This window comes from Sus scrofa, chromosome 3 (genome assembly GCF_000003025.6).
Source record: "Sus scrofa isolate TJ Tabasco breed Duroc chromosome 3, Sscrofa11.1, whole genome shotgun sequence".
NCBI lineage: Eukaryota > Metazoa > Chordata > Mammalia > Artiodactyla > Suidae > Sus > Sus scrofa.
This window is the reverse complement of record NC_010445.4, coordinates 127,083,808-127,102,232: the sequence shown is the minus strand read 5'-3', so window position 1 is coordinate 127,102,232 and position 18,425 is coordinate 127,083,808.

Below are 18,425 nucleotides of genomic sequence, written 5' to 3'. Positions count from 1 at the left end.
TGCTTCTTTCAGCTTTACATCCTAAAGCCTAGCTCATAGGAGCTGCTTTAAACATGTTCTCTGAACGGACAAATTTACATCCAGGGCAAAAACAACACAGGAAAGTTGAGATTCAAGTTCCCCCATGACTCCCTTCATCTCACAGCCTTCTCTACCGCCCGTGGGTCCCAATTGTCCTGGACCCAGAAACCGCAAGGATTTGCCTGTTCCCGGAGGTCTTTCTCTTTCCCGTGTGGTGCATTTCAGCAAACAGGCTCCTGAAGGAAAGGAGGGCCCTACAGCCCCTTCCCAACCTTCTGCCCCATGGAAATCCTTGACTTTGTCCCTCAGTTGGGCCAAAGGCCTGGACAGGAAGTCAAATTTAAAACTGGCTTCGTTGAAGGGGCCCAGGGCAGGGGTGCAGGGCATAAGTCAGGGCCCCCCCCAGTCCTGCCAGTCTCCACCAGCTGCATATTTACTAGGCTTTTTGGGGGGAGGAGGCAGGTGGCACTGGCAGCTTCAGAAGGGGTACCTTTTCCAGCCACACAATGGCTCCAAGTGGGGCTTGATAAACTAGAAAGAGTGGGTCTTTCGTGAAGATGCTGGAAACTTGGTTGGGTTGATTATCTGTTTATTATTTGTCAGTCGCTTCTCGCAGTTTTCAGTCAGAATGGATGGATTTAAGGAAGAAGCTGGCTTTTCTGGAAAGAGTCTTAACATGGGCAGAGGTGTTTGACTTGCATCATCTGCCCTCTGATGGGGCCAGGGGCTCCGGAGTCCTGCAAACAGTAAACGCCTTTGCTGAGGTTACGCTGAAACCTCACTGGTGAAAACTGCGGTATAGCCATTCATTTTAGCGTGTATTCATTCACACGATATAACGATGGAGCATTTTCGTGGGGCCTGGCAATTTGCCCTTTACTTTACCCGGGCTATATCCTCATGAGCTCTCGTTAAACAGGTTGTCAATCCCCGTGTCCAGCTTATAGACTCAGTGGGAAAGGTTCCATGGTGTGCTTAGAGCCACACATTTGGGACACAGTGGAACTGGAATTCCAGCCTGGGCCCTGTCCGTCAGGAACATAAACAAGGAAATAAAACATGCAGAGAGATACCCAAGATCTGCCAGAAAAATATACCACGTGGTCCCCAAAGGGCGCCTACAATGTTTGGGGGTGGTAAGAGACAAAAGGAACCATTTCCGGCTGCCAAGATATGAGCTGCCTTCCTGGAGGAGGTGGCATTGGAAATAGATTTTAACGGATTTGGAGGAGTTCCCGTCGTGGCTCAGTGGTTAACGAATCTGACTAGAACCATGAGATTGTGGGTTCGATCCCTGTCCTCGCTCAGCAGGTTAAGGATCCGGCATTGCCGTGAGCTGTGGTATAAGTCGCAGATGCAGCTCAGATCCTGCATTGCTGTGGTTGCGGTGTAGGCCGGTGGCTACAGCTCCGATTCGACCCCTAGCCTGGGAACCTCCATATGCCGCAGGTGTGGCCATAGAAAAGACAAAAGACAAAAAACAAACAAATAAATAAAGGATTTGGATATGCAGAAAGGGGATGAGACCTCCCACCCCCTACAGTCCTGACATGACGGTCCTAAAAGACTGGGGCTCTTAAGTCTGAGAAGGATGCAAACGTCAGGAGGTGGGGAAGGAGGAAGGGACGTGCACCAAGATTTCGTGACACGCGGCTCTCTCTGGACACAGGCCCACGAGGACACACACGCACAAAGTCATGGCCCCTGCGCCGGTGGCCAGCAATTTTCGAGGTAGAAAGATGGCCACACACCACACGAGCAGGCTCGGGGTAAGGAGCAGCGGATTAACCCAGCAACAAGCCCGAGCCTGAGCCATGCTGGCTTTTATCTTCAGAGGCAACACACTGTGAGGCACATTCTTTGGCAGCAGTGGGAGAGGCAGGTTGCTGGCTCTTCGTGGTGCTTCCGAGTGTTACAGCATGTCCGTTATCACAGCAGTGCGTGTAGCAGAGGGACCTTCTGCTGGGGCGGGCAGAGCTGGGGTCTGAGCATTGGCACTGGTGACGTGGCGCTTGGTGGCCAGCTGGTCTACCCTTTCAAGCTGCATCCAGTGAACGAGCCCTCCTGGCATATATTCCAGGGCTTGTGTGGGACACCTTTGCTGTCTTTAGGTCTCTGGCGTACATGAAACCAATTATGTGATGTTTCTAAGGCAGAGGCGATGGTGTTACGATTGCTATTTTAGTGTCCAGTGTATTTATGTCCGGGAGGCTATTTCCTTGCAATTCATGTGTAGCATACCTTCAAAAATACCTCACACACAGCATCCAAGTATTTTTAAGTTTCCTTTCACAGCCGTCGATCAAGCTGGGCTGAACATGTGAACCATATAATAACACGTCTTGACAGTTATCCCTTCCTCGTAAATTACCTCTTACAATTGCTAGTTCTTCTGAAAAGTAATAACCCCACACCCGTTAGGATGGTGGATGTGTGTTCTTTTTTATTTACTGTTTCTACAATTCCTGAGGCAGAGTTTCTGATCCTGTGTTAGACACGAAGGAGCTGGTACCGTGAAGAATCCTCTAATGTCCCCTCAACCATCGCGGGGCCCAGCGGAAACAGTGAGCTCGGGTTTGGTCTGTTCCAATGCCCACGCTCTCCCAGGGCACTGGGTGCCTTTCCCTGAACAGTCTTCTCTAAGTCACACTCCAGCCACCTGGGGCCACACCCAGCCACCCACTTTCCATCCCGACAGGTGCGAAAGACATTGTCCCTTTAACTTTCTAGGAACAGGTGGCATATCATTAACATTAAACCGACTCCAAATCCAGGCTGCTCAGATCTGGTGTTGCTGTGGCTGTGGTGTAGGCCGGCAGCTGCATCTCTGATTAGACCCCCAGGCTGGAAATTTCCATATGCCACAGGTGCAGCCCTAAAATGATAAAAGAAGAAGAAGAAGAGAGAAAGCGGCCAGCTCACTCACGTGTCCACAGAGGGAATGTGCTGGGATGTGCCCCGGGTACGTAGCCCAGGGAGGAAAGCGTGTCTGAGACCTCCCCACCCCCACCCCCACGTTGTCCTCTGCAGCTCCTGCCAGGACGGGCATCGGCCCCTGGTTCTGTGCCTCCTCCTAGGAAAGGAGCTGGGGACTGCAGCCTTCCTCCCTCTCCTCAGCACTTTGGGGAGCTATCAACAGTTTGATCTATTCTCCAAACTTAGCCAGAGATATTTTGACCATAAAGTCTGTTGGGAGTTCCCTGGTGGCCTAGCGGTTAAGGATCTGGAATTGTCACTGATGTGACATGGGTTGAGTCCCTGGCTCCTGAACTTCCACATGCCATGGGCACAGCCAAAATAATAATAATAAGTTCTGTTTAAAAGGGCTCCGGGGCTGTCCACTACCTCTAGATAAAGTCTCAGTGTCCTTAACAGGGGACCTTCTGAGCTGTTCCATGTCCAAGCTCCTCCTGGCCCCTCTAGCTCCTCTCTCGTCACTCACAGACCACACTTTCCTTCAGTTGCTTTATAACACTCAGCTCTCTCACCTTTGACCCTCGGCACACACTGGCTCTCACCACCAACTTTCAACTCACATTCTTCATTTCTCGCTCATTCCTTTGGATCAGGGGGCCTGGCCTGCACCCTAAGCCAGGTGACGTCTGTCTGCTGTGCTCTAACATGGCCCCCATTGAACTTGATTGTACCTTCTTGCTCAAAGTCTGTCCTTCACCTTGGGTCGCCAGCTCTTGGGGATCAGGGACCTTGGGTACCTTGCCCCCTATTGGACGATCAGAGCCCAGATTAGGCCGACGAGGATGAAGTCTAGACGGTGAAGGACCTTACCTGGCACACAAAGAAATGTGGGGTTTATTCACGGACTGTGAGATACCATTACTGGATTTGCATCTTTCAAAGGTCGTTTTTGGAAAGATAATCTTGGCACTCACGGAAACAGGATGGATTGGAGAAGTGTTTGGGCTGGAAATAGGAGGACTTGTTTCTTGTTTGATGGGTGTTTGTTTATAATTTTTATTTTTCATTGAAGTACAGTTGATTTACAATGTCGCGTTAGTTTCAGGTGTAGAGCAAAGTGGTTCAGTTGTACACACACAGCCATCCCTTCTCAGACTCTTTTCTCATAGAGGTTATTACAGGATATTGAGCAGAGTTCCCTGTGCTGTACAGTAGGTCCGTGTTGATGACTCGGTGAACTAGACATAAAGCCCCACCTCCGTGCACGAAAGAGCTGAGGACCTGATGGATGAGGGAGGCCGGGGGAATTGAGGGAGGGGGACAACTCAGCGGGTCTTGACCAGGTGACCCCTCAGGATCTGGTGGCTGATCTGTGGGCCGAGGAAGAAGAAGGACTTAGGACGGTGCCATGGTTTCTGTCTGGACAACTAGACGAAGAAGAGCCCATTAAATTACTCGACCCACGAAGCACATGATCCTTTTGACTCGGGTTGTCATCCCTGGAGCCTCAGTCAAAGAAAACCGTCTTTCCTCCTGCTTCTGGGGAGCCTTTCTGAGCAAGAGAGTGAGAGCATCATCTTTTCTTTTCTAATTTTTAATTTTTTTTTGGTCTTTTTGTATTTTCTTGGGCCGCACCCCCAGCACATGGAGGTTCCCAGGCTAGGGGTCTCATCGGAGCTGTAGCCACTGGCCTACACCACAGCCACAGCACTGCAGGATCCGAGATGTGTCTGCAGCCTACAACATTGGATCCTTAACCCACTGAGCAAGGCCAGGGATCGAACCCACAACCTCATGGTTCTTAGTTGGATTCGTTAACCACTGCGCCATGACAGGAACTCCGTCTCTTCTTTTCTTCTTCGAGAAGTGCATGGACCACTTGTTCGACCTGTAAGCCGAGTGGGCTCAGAGGTCCTACTCAACCCATGTGAGTCAATCCTATTGTGACGGCATCCCCACTTTCCTCTCTGACTCAAGGTCTAGAAGATGTGCTCTTTGCTTCTAAGGAGTCAGGGCTGCATGGCTGTGTCTTTGCACAGAGCAGGGCACAAAGGAGGCATTGAATAGCTGCTTCTCCTCTCAAGTCCCTCGGTTATTCCTCGGCTATGTCCTGTCTCCAGTGCAGGGACTCCGGCTGCCCAGTGTGCCCAACCCTGTTTCTGCAGGCCTGGCCCAGCGTGGGGAGGGGGCTTCTTGCCACATGCTGGGGTGCTGCCCAGTGGAGGTTCCGGACAGGGCTCTGCTGGAGCCCGGAAGCCCAGGCCCAGAGCTGCTGTGCTCAGAGCCCGATGGAAAATCTGAACAGGGCCTGAGCAAACAGCACAGCCCACTTCTTGGCATCTGCTAGAGGGACTCACCAAAATGTAATGCAGAGTTGGTGAGTGAGGTCAGCTTTGGCAGTGAACCTCAGACTGAGGGCGAGTCCGGGGCTCGGAGGAAGGGACGTGGGAGCTCGCAGAGCCAGGGTGTAGCCCTGGTTTGAAAACAACAATAGAAAACACAAACAAATAAAAAGGCGAAAAAGAAAAACAACAGCAGAAAGAGGAATCCTTGCGGGAAAGTTCCCCAGCTCGGATCCAGAGGCACTGGCCGCCGAGCATCCAGGGCGCGCCCTGAGCAAGCAGTTCAGTCAAGAGAAAAGGAAGGGAAAAAGCCTTAGAAAATAACTCACAGCCCCTCTCGGAGGAGAGTCACACACACGGCAGACCTTGGAATTCCACAGAACTGAGAAAATAAGGCCTCTGTGTAAAGCCCCGGCCTGGGGTCTCTTACGTAACTCGGGGTTGCTATTTCTGCTTCGAGGTGGGAACTCCCCACAGCTCCAGATCCTAGAGGCAAACCCACCCCTTCCTGAGGGCAGCTGAGCCAGCACTTTCAGAATGAGTCCCTTGGGAAGTTTTTGCCCTCAGACCATAATTTTGTCAGGGGTTCTCCAGAGAGCTGAGGCTTGCTCACCTATAAGATTCGCCCCAAGACAGGCACACACTTGTAGAGAAGCCCAAAGCTCTTGGTTTGGGATTTCTCCTGGAAAATGCTAGATAAAGCTGCCCAAACTTGCTTGACGAAAACCTCCTGGAGCGCATGTTAAAAGTCCAGATTTCCAGTTCCCTTCCCTGAAGACTGATTCAGGAGGTCTAGCATAGGGCCTTCTGGAATCTGGATTTTTTTTTTTTTTTTTTTAACCAAGGTCCCTGGCAATTCTTCTGATTGGGCAGGTGGGAGCAATGCTTTTGAGCCCCTGGGCACCAGGGGAGGGACTGGGCCGGCCATGGCCATTCCACGACACCCCCCATACAGGGGAAGGAGACCCTGCTGGCCTGGGTGACCACAGGGACCTGGTGACATGGGGACACCAGGCAGGAATGCTCCGGGGGAAGGAAGACGTGCTCGGGACAGGGTGGAGAGATGGGGGAATTTGCCAACCATTCTGCATTTCCTCAAAATTCACAAGAAGATCATTTCTGGAGAAGATGTTCTAAATACGGCTGCGTCTGCGGGGACCATGAATCATAACCAGAGGATTGTTTGGACAGGACCTGTTGGGACATAGTGACAGGAGGGAATAAATAGACTGTCTAGAGAGGGGGAGAAAATGTAATTATTGGGGAAGTTTCATTGGCACTTGAGGCCCAGATCCCATGGCACCATGTCGTGGGTGCTCTGGTGTGACCTTGAGCTCCTGTTCCACGGACTGAAGGACCCCTCTACGAAGGGCGCTTGTGAGCTTCTGTACACAAAACCACGTGCCTCTGCAGACACCATTTCACCGTCATCTTTGTCTCCCCAAAATTCAGTGCAAGGCCACACACATACACTATCTGTGAGGGCCGCTGCATGGCTTTGCATCACATCATTTATTTATTCATTCATTTATTTTGCTTTTTGCTTTTAGGGCTGCATGTGTGACAGGTGGAAGTTCCCAGTCTAGGGGTCAAATTGGAGCTGCAGCTGCTGGCCTACACCCCAGCCACAGCAACACGGGATCTGAGCCCCATTGGCGACTTACACTGCAACTTGTGGTAATGCTGGATCCTTAACTCACGGAGGGAGGCCAGGGATCGAATCTGCATCTTCATGGATGCTAGTCAGGTTTACTACCACTGAGCCACAACAGACACTCCTTTTTTTTTTTTTTTTTTTTTTTGGTCTTTTTTTTTTCCAGGGCTGCACCTGTGACATATGTAAGTCCCAGGCTAAGGGTCGAATCGGACTGCAGCTGCAGGCCTATACCACAGCCATAGCAACTCAGGATCCAAGTCTTGTCTGTGACCTACACCACAGCTCACAGCAATGCCATGATTCTTAATCCAGTGACCTGCGTCCTGGTGAATACTAATCCGGTTCGTAACTGGCTGAGCTACAGTGGACACTCCTACATCTTTTATATTTTTTGACCTTAGAGCCTTGACACTGTGATGGAGATGCCTGACTCAGGGCCAGAGCAATATTTAATTCTGATTTTCTCTATAAAGCATCAGAAGGGGAGTTCCCTGGCGGTCTGCAGTTAGGCCTTGGCCCTTTCACTGCTGTGGCCAGGGTTCGATCCCTGGTCTGGGAACTGAGATCCCACTTCAAGTGGTGGCACACGGAAGGCAAAAAGAAAGAAGCACCAGGAAATGCCTAGACCTGTGGCCTTTCAGAGACTCCTTTTTAGGTCTTTCTGTATTCACTCCACTCTTCAGACACACTGCCTCAGGCCTGTCCCTTCGAATGGATGTGCTGGACACAGATTTGCTGTGGTGCAACAGGACCAGCAGCATCTTTGGAGGCTGGGATGCAGGTTGGATCCCCTGGGGGGCTCAGCAGGTTGAGGATCCGGTCTTGCCACAGTTGTGGCGTAGGTCGCAGCCGCAGCAACAGCCAGACCTCAAGTATGTGGGCTCCCTCCCCGAGGAAGCTTCTTTCCCTTTCTCAGCATCATGCTTTTTAGTCCCAGCTGGAATCTGTCCCTGCCGCACGCAGCAGTGCGAGCCTTCTCTGACAGCTTCAATTATCAGCTCAAGGAATAAAAACAGAAGTCGGGAAGAGGTGTCAGAGGCAGAAAAATGCACAGAATCGGGTCCTCCCGTGGCATAAATAATGTAAAGGAATATGTTCTTCTTCTGGTTTTTCATTCCATTTGGGGAGTTTGCTTCCTGCAAAGCATTAAAAAGGCCTTAATTGACCATTTAGAAAAACACAGTCCAGAGAGCGATGTATCTGTAATCACATTATGTTTTTAAGGATGGGCTGCAAAATGCATGACTAGTAATAGCTTTTCTTGAGCAACTACTGTGTGCCAGACATTTTACCTAGATAATCTCTAAATCTTAACCCTGCTAGATGGGTAGCTTTCCCGTATGCCCTGTCTTTCCAATGGAGAAGTTAAGGCCCCCAGAGCAGTTTGCTCAAGGTAACAGAAGGTTCGAGAGCCCGGATTCGAATTTTGGACCCAAACCGTAGAAGTCACACTTTCTTTTAATCTTTAACACGTTTTATAACACTAACTTGTGTTCTGTTTTGGTAACAGATTTACTGGTATATAAGTCACATACCCTGCAATTCAACCACTTAAAGGGCACAAGTCCCTGATTTTCAGCCCATCGACAGTCCTACAACCGTCTCCACAGTCAATTTTAGGACATTTGCATCAGCCCCAAACCATGTCCCCTTTAACTATCACCCTCCTACTTCCCCACTCCTCCCCAGCCCTAATCTACTTTCTGTCTACAGATTTGCATATTCCAGATATTTCATACGAAAGGAATCATCTAATACGTGGCCTTTGGGGTCTGGCTCCTTTCACTCAGCACGAGGTTTTCTGGGCTCATCCACGTGGTCGCCTGTGTCAGTACTTCGTCCCTTTTGGGGACTGAAGAACATTCCACTGTTTTAGGGATCTGAGTCCGCCCCAGACTCAAATCCTAACCCTTAATACCTCAACATGTGACTTTATTTGGAAATAGGATCATTGTCAATATAATTGGGTAACACAAGGTCCTGTGGGGTAGGAGGGCCCCTCCTCCAGTGGGGTCAATGTTTTTGTAGATTTAGCTTTTATAAACCTAAGAGAGTCTCCTCCTGGCCCTCAGAAAGTATCAACTCTACAGAAAAAAAGAAAAAAAAGAGAGAGAGAGAGAGAAAGAGAAAACATCTTTGATCTTGGACTTCCAGCCTCCGGAAGTGTGAGTTGCTAAGTTTTCTGTCTAAGCCACCCAGTTTGTGCTTCTTTGTTACAGCAGCCCTAGCAAACCGATACACAGTATGTGAATTTACCACATTTTATTCATTCATGCGTCCGTTGTTGGACATTTGATTGTTTCTGCAATCTGCTTGGTGTGAATGATGTTATGATGAACATTTGTGAATAAGTTTTTGTGTGGACCTGGGCCCTCCTTTCCTTTGGGTTCACACCTAGATGTGGAATTGCTGGCTCATGTGGTAACTCTGTGTTTAACCTTCAAGGAATTGCCAGACTATTTTCCTCAGTGGCTGCCCCACTTGAGGCTCTCGGCAGCGGTAATGGGGTTTCTAGTCTCTCTACATCTTCACTGACACTTGCTATTATCTGTCTTTTTTATTTTAGCCACTCCAGTGGGTTGGCAGTAGCATCGTGCTTTGATTTTGATGTGCATTTCTCCGATGACTAATAACGTCGAGCATCTTTTCATATGCTTCCTGGCTGTGCGTAGCTCTTCCCTGGAGAAATGTCTATTCAGATCCTCTGCTCCTTTTGCGTTGGGTTGTCTTTTCATTATTGAGGCATAAGTTCTATATTCTATGTTCTGGACAAGTCCCTTGTCAGAGATCTTACTCACAAATATTTCCCCACAACCTGTGTGTGTCCTTCACTGTCTTGATGTGCCTTTAAAGCCCCAAAGTTTTTCATTTTGATAAAGTCCAATTTATCTACTGCTAGTGTTTCAGCCACCTGTTTGGCCTCTACACTTGTCTACAATCATTTTCCCAAGAGCGGTCGGTGACCTTGTTCATTCTGAAGTGTAAAGCAAACCCTGCCTAGGCTCGGTGTGCAGGAAAGTCACGAAGATTACGAGGCCTTGTGTGACCTGGCCCCCGTCCGCCTTACGCATCATCTTACCGCATCTCTCTTGCTCTCAACATCGCGGCTGCTCTGACCTTTTTTTCTCTACGTGTCTACCCAGTTCCTGCTTTGGGGACTTGCATGCACTCTTCTTTATCATACGCTCACAGGCTCCTTCTTTTCATTCCAGACTCAGCTCAGATGTTACTTTCTCTGAGAAGTCTTTCCTGCTTGCCCTCGCTAACGTCACCATTCCTCACCCACTCTCGATATGCTCTCTTTTGGGCTATGCCCACGCCCTATGGGATTTCCAAGGCTAGGGATCGAACCTGCACCACAGCAGTGACCTGAGTCACAGCAGTGACAATGCCAGATCCTTAACCCACTGAGCCACCAGGGAACTCCCAGAACCCTCTGTGACATCACTCTGATATACTTAAGTCAATGGGACACACATGAAATGATGTTATGGATGTATTTCCTTGCTATTTGCCCTTACCCGCTGGAATCTAAATTTGCTAAGAGCAGCGACCTTTCTGGCTTGTGCACCGCTGCACCCTAGTATGGGGAACAGTGTATGGCATACAGTAGGCAGTTAGCAGATCTGGGTTGAAGTACTGAGGAATAGAGTCCAGAAGAACCTAGGCAGAATGTATTCCAGCACACGGCCCTTCAGAACTGAAAGGAACCTTCATACATCTCAGCATCAGAAAGAACCTGAACCCTCTAGGTTTCTCAAGTTACGCAAATCAATATAGTTCCCATATTTTGGAATATCGGGCTTCTGACAGGATGGGAAAGCCAGGTTTCTGCTTGTGGTGTGTCCTTACCTACCCTGGGAAAATGCTGCTGAAATTTTAACGTGCAAACCCATTACCTGAGGGTCTTGTGAATGTTCAGATTCTGACCCACTAGGTCTGGGACTTGGCACAGGTACCAAGCTCCCAGGTGATGCCGATGGTGCGGGCCTGGGGACCACGCTTTGAGTCGCAAGGGTAAAGAGGACACGATGCCTTAGTTGACATGGGATGATGACAATCCCCCGCTATGAGAAAATGGGCGGCACAGCCAGGCTTCCGGGGTTGAGATTGAGGGAGGAAGGCTGGGCATTTCCATCTCTGCAGACTGGTCAGCGAGCAACCCGACCCCCACCCCAAGGCTTGCTTCCCTCTTCAGACCTAGCTTTGCCAAAAGTGTCTCCCGAGCCAATAGAGAAGGAGCAGCCCAGTGTGCCTTTGCATCTCTCACACTGAAGCATTTTCCTTATTCATTTATTTTTTCTCTTTTGGCCGCCCCACGGCATGTGGAGTTCCCGGGCCAGGGATCAGACCTGAGCCAATGTTGTAACCTAGACCACAGCTGTGGCAACACTGGATCCTCAGCCCACTGTGCTGGGCTGGGGATTGAACCTGTGCCCCAGCGCTCCCAAGACGCCGCCGATTCCGTTGCACCACAGCAGGAACTCCTGAATTTTCCTTATATTGAATCACTCTGTCTTCTCTCATGTTGTGGGTTGGGGAAGCACTTCCCAGCAGTTCGATTCACATTTGTTGGGCACCTACTGTGTGCATGTGCCCTGTGTCTTGGAGCTGGAGGTGAAAGAAAGAAAAGCCATATCCCTCTCTCCCCCAGAAGCCAGGTCTGCGATGGCAGTGAGATGAGAAAACACATGCTCTGATCATGACAGAACCTGAAACTTTCTGTAAGGGGAGCATCTAGCGCTCTGGGAGTCCTGAGCCTTTTCTCTCCAGAGGGACGTTAAGGCTTATCGGCTCCGTGAAACGAGAGCTCCCATCTCGTCTGACTCATTGTTTGGCCAACACGGTGGCTCCGCCTGCCGAGGAGGAGAGGGTGCTGGTGCCCACAGGCCAGAAGGAGGGCGGGCGAGACCTTTGGCAGATGCTAAGATGTGGAAGCTGGCACTTCATCCCGCTGCCTAACGAGAGCACTGGATACATGTCTATAAAGCCCTGTGGAAGCAGAGAGGAGGAGACGGCTGCCTCTGCCTAGAATGTTCAAAGGAGACTCCACGGAGGGGAGGTTTGGGCCGGGCCCTGAAGGATGGCCAGAAGTTTGTCACATGGCCAAGAGGCTGGGCGCTCCAGGCCGGCCGAGGGCCTTGCAGGTGCGGAAAGACTTAATGCTAAGGGAGCAGGGAGCGTTAGGTGTGGCCCGAGCTGGGGAGTGTCTGGGGATGAGGCTGGAGCGGTGGGCACCGGGCTAGGACTTGTCCTCTAGGAAGTAGATGAAAGGCAGAGAACTGCATTCGTTCCCGGCACCAAAGGGCCCTGTGAGCTGGGACAAATGAGAAGCTTGGTGAGGTTAGAGCAGGGTTGGCAGGGCCAGCCTCCGAAGGGCCAGATGGCGCTTAAACATTTTAGGTATGTGGCCATAGGGTGTCTGTTGCAGCTCTTCCACCCTGCCACCGCCAGGGATCATTTGACTGTGGGTGGGTGCCAGAAAGACTCGACACCCAATTTTGATATCATTCCTTGGAGGTTATTATCATTTTCGTGTGTCACAAAATATTCTTCTTTTCTTGATTTTTTTCAACCATTAAAAATAAGTCACTCTTCACTCAGGAGCAGTGCAAAATCAGGCTGCAGGCCATTTTTGGCCCCTGGGACAGAGTCTGCGGACCTGGCTGGGAGTTAGGAGAAAGCCTGGGACACGGTGAGATCAAAGAGTTTAACGTTGTCGTGTGGCCGGTAGGGAACTCCTGGAGGCCTTCAGCGCTGGGGTGATGAGCAAGTGACGTGCTAGGCCACCTAGGAAGTCACCCTGCAAAATCTAAGAATGGGTCTAAATGGCGGGGAAGCGAGTGCTCTGACTCAAAAAGATTACTGCAAGCGCTCTCAACGCTTTAGCAAAATTTATTTACATACAGCGTGCTAATTAAACTCTTTATGCTTTTTCATTAAAACAGACCACACCCACTGTTGGCGCTCGTTTGTGCTGTAAGTGCTTGAAAACAACAAATGGTATTTTCTTAATTACTCCAAGACAGTTTTTATTAATTCAAGTCGCCCTTGCTTGTACGGTCCGGTGTATTGCGGTTTTATCCTATGTGGGTTTTTATCCCATAAGCATGACTCAGCTTGGGAAGGGCTAGTGCTCTCTCTGCCTCTTGGCAGGGAAGATGCAGTAATACGCAGTGGTGGGCTGGTAAATGTTTAACAACCTGCCCTGTGTGTACAGACATACGTAAGTTTATTTTCATTTCATCCTAGGAAGGGTGTATAGCCCCCAATTTATAAGTAATAGCACCTTATACAATACTCTGGATTATAACTTCCATATAGCTCATTGACTCTCACAGAACGCTTTTGTTGATTTTTACTGAACTCTTGTATTCCTAGCCAATGGATGTTTGCAATTCAACCATGATTTGACAAAATCAGACTGTGAATAAATGCTTGATTATTATCCAATTTGGCAGAGAAGTTCCTCACGTCACTGACAAATGGATGTAGCTCAGACATGAATGGGGGTTGCCACTTTTATGTTAATGAGAGAGACAAACGTGCCGCCTCAAAGATGCCTGCTGTAACCTCTCTCATCTGTCAAGGACATGAGCGCCCTCTGCCGCACCTGCGTCAGGTGGAGGTTCCCAGGCTAGGGGGCTGAACCGGAGCTGCAGCTGCCGCCTATACCACAGCCACAGCAATGCCAGATCAAGCTGCACCTGTGACCTACACCACAGCTCCTGGCAACGTCGGATTCTTAACCCACTGGGCAAGGCCAGGGATTGAACCAAATCCCCATGGATAATAGATTGGTTACCACTGAGCCACGACAGGAACTCCCCAGAGTGTTCTCTTTGCTGAATCATGTGACAGTTTGCAAATACTGGAAGAATATTATCTCAAATACATTCACTATTCACAATGTACAGGCTACAGACACGACACATTTTTAAATTTAATCTGCATTTTTTTTTTTTGCACTGGAATCCCACTGAAAAGGGTAAACAAAGGGACAATTGAGCCCATGTCTCCCTGTAGGAACAGCTGCCTATTTCTGAGCTTTGAAATCTGCATTTTTAATCTTTTCTTTTCTTTTCGTCTTTTTAGGGCCACACCCTCAGCATACGGAAGTTCCCAGGCTAGAGGTCGAATCAGAGCTGTGTCTGCCACCTATACGGCAGCTCACAGCAACACCCGATCCTTAACCCCCAAGCAAGGCCAGGGATTAAATCCTCATCCTCATGGATACTAGTTTGGGTTCATTACCACTGAGCCACGACAGGAACTCCAATACTTTCTTGAGTCTCTTTCTTTCCTTTTTCTTTCTTTCTTTTTTTTTTTTTTTTTGGTCTTTTGTCTTTTTAGGACCACACCTGCGGCATATAGAGGTTCCCAGCCAGAGGTCTAATCAGAGCTACAGCTGCCGGCCTACACCAGAGCCACAGCAACTCGGGATCCGAGCCGCGTCTGCGACCTACACCACAGCTCACAGCAATGCCGGATCCTTAACCCGCTGAGCGAGGCCAGGGATGGAACCCACAACCTAATGGTTCCTAGTCAGACTCGTCTCTGATGAGCCACGACGGGAACTCCCTGAGTTTCTTTTTATTAAGCTGAGACAATCACCAAAACAATAAATAAAGTCTTGATTTTTTTTTTACATTTGCCAATTGCCCTGGTGTAAATACTCCCACCGTGGACAATTTCAAGCTGCCAGAATGTGGAGTTAGGAAGAGCTGTGTAGCAGCACACCATTGCGGTGGTATTTCTGCCATACAGATACAATCTACAGTTTGCCAAATTCCTGGAAATTTAACAGTCAGCTCTCTGAGGTCTGCCTGAGCTGGCTTGAACACCATACAGATTATACTTCATTTATCTAGAACTGACTTTTGCAGTTCAGCAATTGGAGTATCACCTACAGGAAGAGCTTTGTTAAAACAAAACAAAACAAAATGACCAGACCTCAAGGATCTTACTGTGAAGTTAGCTATGAATAAATCAGTTCATCATCTAAATCTACCAGCTTAACAAAATGACAACATCCTCAAAATTTAGCCCTAAATGTCATCTAAAACGTGCTTATTCTCTAGTATCTAGGACCAGCGATTAGATTTTTTCAGTAGTAATATGGCCCTTGTAGCAATTTCCCTCTTTCGTCCAAACTAACGAAAAGCATAGATCAGGGAGTCACGGGATGTCTGCCCAAGAAGGAGCCTTGGAAATTAGCTAGTCCAGCTTCTTTCATTTTATAAATGAGCTGAATCCAGGGAGGTTACTTTATTCAAAGTCACTGAGAAGCAAAGCCAACATCAAAACCTAAGTTTTCATTTGTAAAATTGTTTCTGCATGCTAATTTCCCTCCTCCTAAAGTACTAAGGTGAGATGGGTGCGGTTTAAGTGTCTTCCAGCTTCTCACAATTTGGGGATACATAGGCCCCTTCAGAACACTGTTGGGGGGGTAGGAATCATTAAACTTGGAAACGAAATTTTTTACATAACAAAATTTTGTTTATGTTTACATGTTCATTTCACTGGGGCCATTCCTTCTTATCATTTTGCTATTTATTTATTTATTGCCTGTGCCCACGGCATGTGGAAGGTCCCAGGCCAGGGACTGAAACTGGGCCACAGCAGTGCCCTAGCAGTGACCCAAGCCACTGCTGTGACAACACTGGATCCTTAACCCACTGCACCCCAAGGGAACTCCTGTTTTTCTATTTAATTACACTGTTCACCACAGTTCTTTTAAGGCACAGCTCTCACCATTCCAAGAGTAATCATTTACAAATGATTAGCAAGTGAACTGGCTAAGTCTTGGGTGAAACCAGCCAACCCTCAAGCAAGTTTCAGAGTTATTTTAAATCTTGATTTGAGAGTGAAAAATCTCAGGTTCTCGAGAACTACTGGGGGCAGAAAATTCCTTTGGAAAATGGGCTGTTGGCCAATCTCAATGGGCTGCTGAAATTTTCATTTTTGAGAGGAGAGTTTCTTTCTTCTTCCCTAGAAGTACCAAGTGTGCAACATGGTGCTTCGATTCTTTTTTTTTTTTTTTTAATACTACAATTTTTCAACCTTATCTCTGAAACCCCTGGGGTACGATGTGTATAAAATTCAGAATTTTTCAGATTTTACAAAGTCAATACAGCACATACACTAGACATTCTGAGTCACCCCAGTGGGGTCTGGGGCAATAAGCCAGCACATTAATAGTTTGTAGCAAAACATAAACTTTCATATGAAGTAGGATAAGCAAGACTGAGAATAGCCACATGTCAATTCATTTCAGGTTAATGTCACCACAGAAATAGTTTTTTTTTTCTTTTTTTTCTTTTTTTTTAACCTTTAGATTTTCAGGGCTTATTTAGATTTTAAAGTTCTTGAAAAGGCGGGGCTGGGGGGATAGGCCTGTAATGCCTTTCCCAGTATGTTCTTCTCTTTATGCATAATAAAAAAAAATGTGTGTCTCTAATGTTTTCTTTCCTTTGTTTTCTTTTGGGTTTTTTAGGGCCGCATTGGTGGCATACAGAAGTTCCCAGGCTAGGAGTCGACAGGAGCCACAGCCACAGCAACACCAGATCAGAGCTGCACCTGCGACCTACACACAGCTCATGGCAGCACTGGATCCTCAACCCACTGAGTGGTGCCATGGATGAAATCCATATCCTCATGGATACTAGCTGAGTTGGTAACCCCTGAGCCACAAGGGCAATCCCCCCCTTTTTGGGGGGCTGCATCAGCAGCCTGGGGAAATTCCTGGGCCAGCGATTGAACTGGTGCCACAGCAGTGGTAACACAGGATCTTTAACTTGCTGTGCCACAAGGGAATGCCATCTACAATGTTTTCTTGATCCATATTCAGCTTTCATCTTATTATTTATTGGAAACTACTCATTGTCACTATATTAACCTCTGAGATACATTAGCTACGTTTTGATCTGATCTTGCTTTCATCTAGGCTTTTGCGCCAGGCAAGGTTTTCCCAGATTCTCAGGGATGGCTGGAGGAATCAATTGCTTTGGTGTTCTATCCCAGAGGTTCTTTGCAGTGGACTTGGTAATGACTTGCTTTCTATCAGCTTTTCATCCACGTGTATAAAGCAATGCAGCTTTGCAATTTTATGTTTGTGGCTACTAAAGTAACACCTGAATAATACTATTAAACTACAATCAAGAACAGTAATTGCACCTAAAGACAGTATTGAGAAGAACACAGAATTTGACTTTGTCCCTGTAGAAAAAGTCTGGATCAGTCTGGTTTACGCTGTTCTAGAGGCCAAGGAAAATCTCCACTGTCTCGTCTTACATCTTTAAATCCATGGTCAGATAGACACTAGTCTTCTAAAACTCAGGACTTCAAAATTTACCGAGAATACTCTCTGATGTCAACAAAGAAGAACAACAAAACTGTAGCTGGAAAACTACCTAGGAGGGATCAGAATCCATCTGGTGTAGAGAGGGCACATTAATATAAATAGTATCTACTTGAATTGTAGGAAGTTGCAAATAGAGGAAATCACCACCTACACCAAAAGGGTGAAAAAACCTAAAGGGAAGATAGAAGCAGAGATGCTAGTTTTAAAAGTGGTAGCTTATTGCCTAGCACAGTTATAAAAGCTGTGCATTGATACAGTTATTTCAGAGCGCTAAATTTCATATGCAATGCTACTAAAATACCAAAGGCCATACATAATGTCTGACCCACACTGTCACCTCATATAGCAAATTCTTACATGGGAGCTTAAAAAAAAAATTGTTTGCACCACTGTCCTGTAGCGTCAGGCGACTGCTTTGTCTGACATATTGAATTTCCAGTGTCTCTCACACTTCCTCCTATTCAGATGCACAAAAGCTTTTTGTAAAGTTTCTCTTGGTTTTATTGCTGGCAGCCACAGACACCATGCCACATGCCTGGTGTAGAGTTATGGGGTGTGATTTTATTTGACCAGTGTCTTCAGAGCTTCTAGATTTTTAAAAAACAACCGGGAGAGTTTCCTTAAGAGCTGTGCAATGAAAATCTGTGCTGATGCAAACTCTTTACCGGATCAGTTATGGATGGATGAGCTTTGCCCCCTTCTGCTGCACGTTCTTGCTGCTTCTCTCACACACTGCCTGGGTACCCTCCACTTCCTTCAGGGTATCACTTCAGGGTTATTATCTTCCCACAGTGGGTCCTGGCCTGGTACCCCAAAGCTATTTCCAACTAACCAAGAAGGACGGAGGATTGTCAGGAAGAGATAAGGAGACACGACTGGGACATTAACCAGGGGTCCTGTAAGTACTTGGAAGCGCCCAGACTGCCACCCCAGGAGGACATGGATTTGAACCCCTACCGGGTCATTCAATCATGTACTCTCGGGAGCACCGCTTGTCTTCCGTGTAAAATCAATAGCCCTCTCTTTACCCGCCTGACAGGTTGTGACAATGGGGGGGTGGCGGGGGGGGCAATACGTAGCGCCCCAGAGCACTGTGGTCATTTCTCGTTCCTGTCCTGCCGAACCC